We start from the raw sequence: 2,874 nt of genomic DNA on the forward strand, positions 1-2,874 counted from the left end.
AGGACCTTGCACTTGGCCTTGTTGAACTGCATGAGGTTGGCTTGGGCCCACCTCTCCAGCCTGTCTAGGTCCCTCTGGATGGCATCCCACCCCTCCAGCTTGTCTACCTCACCAAACAGCTTGGTATCATCGGCAAACTTGCTGAGAGTGCACTTGACCCCACTGTCCATGTCCGCAACAAAGATGTTGAACAGTACAGGTCCCAGTACCGACCCCTGAGGAACGCCGCTCGTCACTGCTCTCCATTTGGACATTGAGCCGTTGACCGCAACTCTTTGAGTGCGACCGTCCAGCCAGTTCTTTATCCACTGAGTGGTCCATTTGTCGAATCCATGTCTCTTCAATTTAGAGACCAGGATATCGTGTAGGATGGTGTCAAACGCTTTGCACAAGTCCAGGTAGATGACATCTGTTGATCTTCCCTTGTCCACTGCTGCTGTAACCCCTTCGTAGAAGGCCACCAAATTTGTCAAGCAAGACTTGCCCTTGGTGAAGCCATGCTGGCTGTCACCAATCACCTCTTTGTTATCTATGTGCCTCAGCAGAGTTTCCAGGAGGATCTGCTCCATGACCTTGCCAGGCACAGACGTGAAACTGACTGGCCTGTAGTTCCCCAGGTCATTCTTTCAGGTTTTGTATTGTACTGAACCAGAAAATGTCAAAAAATTTTTCCTCAGCTATATTACCCTGACCAGTGATGCTTAATATAAACAGACCTTGGACCAGGCATGTAATGACTGCCTAACCCTAGTGATTTTTTTCCATTACTATGATTAAGATAAATTCGTAGTTTGAGGAAAAATACTAAAGGATCTGGACTTATGGTATCATAATGTCTGGACTCCTATGTCAGGACTTAAGGCACAGCCTGGAACAGGCCATCCATCATCCTATTGTGTTAGAAAAGTTGGACCAAATTACCCAGAACAGAAAGCTTTTTAGGATTTTTTATGGCATGAAGTAGAGTGACCCCACTCTTCTTTCCAGAACTCCTGGCTGTAGCTGGGCTTTCTCACCTGAGAAGATGAACAAAGTCTTAATCTCTCAGAGTGAACCCTGACTGACACAGTAGCTGGTTGCAGGAAGGTGTTTGATACATGTGTCCCACACAAGGAATAGAGATTTCTGCATGGCGTACCTATCATTCCTGCGCCTCCAGTGCCTTAATCCCAGATGCTTCAGGGTATCTCTTGAAAATGGAAGAGATAGTATTTTCTTTTTGCTCCAGAAAAGCTTGCTCAGCTGTCTGACTGGATGTTTACAGTCGTACACTCCCACAGCTTACAGATTCCTTAAGGCATTAATTGGGAAATACAGCTCTGTTATATTATTTATCCCAATGGAATCTGTATATGTTCCCAGGACCAAACCTGTGCTCACAGGGAAGGATGCTTAACTCTAGATCTACTGGTTCTGTTTTTTTATGAAATTGCCCCAGCTGTTATTGTCCAAGGGAGGGCAGATCAAGGTGTTTGACTGATTAAGCACATTACTGTCAATTTAAGTGGATAACAAATTGCATCTGGATACGCTAGGAAGTGGTTAAAGTAGTCAAAATGCATTCTGCCAGAGCATGAGTAAATGTCAGCTGTGCTGAAGAAAAGTTTGATCCCAAATTATGCAGCTATCTGGATTTCCTTCTGTGCTTTACGCCAGCCCCAAAGAAACTAGGAGTGAAATGCTGCTAAAGAGAGTAGTGTTGAAGCTATCTATGTTATAGACCCTAAAAAAGGTAATTAAGTATGAGGTAACTGTGGCCACAGGCTGCCAAAAAGCCCATGTAGAGTTATGGGGAGAGGAAAGTTCTTCATGCAAAACAAATGCCTTTTGGGACAGGTATTCCCCAGGTACGTTTGCCTTTCACTTGCCTATGCTCTGAGGGGTTTTACATGGGTTGTCCTGTAAGTGAGAGGCCAGGGAATGGTGGTGCAGTGTTTTAAGCAATACACACTACTGTGGAGAGCAGGATAGAGGAAAGGCAATCAAGCATACATGCTCTATGGCTTCCACAAAAGTGACTGACTACAGCTGGCTGCCCACAACCCTGCTAACAGCACAGAGCACTACCTATCACAACGTTTCTCTGAAGAGTTCGGGTGGTTGCTGGAATCTGTGCAGAAAGCACAGATAGGAAGAGGGTTAGTGTGCACAGGAGCCAATGCAGTATGAAAGGGCCCCTGCCTATAATTAAGATTGGAGACAAAGCTATTGTTTGGAAAATGATGGCTTGATAAGCCAGACTAATTGCTGGACTCTGAATATATTGCAGAAATGAGATGAGGATAGTAACTGCAAGGGGTATTGCCACCTCAGCTGGCTAAGATTATAGCTATAGTAAACATTAGGACAAATAATTTACTTGGGTCTGCCCAGTTTAGGTTTTTGATGGATTCCTCATGGAACACAAGAATTGGAAGAGGTATGGCAGGGGCAGGATAAGGTCTTGAATTTCCTCTTACAATTAGTGATTGGTATCCTGTCTGTAATTAACATGAATAATATGCTTGAGGCTAGAGTTGGCTTTTGGGATAGGAAGACACCAACAGCCTACATATATTCTGGACGGCCTGCAAAGACAGGATCTCAGCTTGCCCTAACTGAGGCTAATGCCTTCTGTTATAAGTTCCTGAAGGGAGAGCTACTTTGGCAATAAATCTGATTTAAGGGATAGCAACAGCTTTAACAATCTATTACTTAGGGAGCAATGTTTGTTACTGAACTTTGCATGGCCTAGGAGGGTATGAAAGGGCTCATGAGAACAGGGCCAATGCTTTCTCTTGTGTTTTAATTTAGTTCGTTAGCCTATCATTACAGGTTTGATTAGGGATTAATTCTTAGATGACATCTCTATCTCTCATAGAGATCTGAATTACT

Source organism: Charadrius vociferus, unplaced genomic scaffold (genome assembly GCF_000708025.1).
Source record: "Charadrius vociferus isolate BGI_N301 unplaced genomic scaffold, ASM70802v2 scaffold467, whole genome shotgun sequence".
Taxonomy (NCBI): Eukaryota; Metazoa; Chordata; class Aves; order Charadriiformes; family Charadriidae; genus Charadrius; species Charadrius vociferus.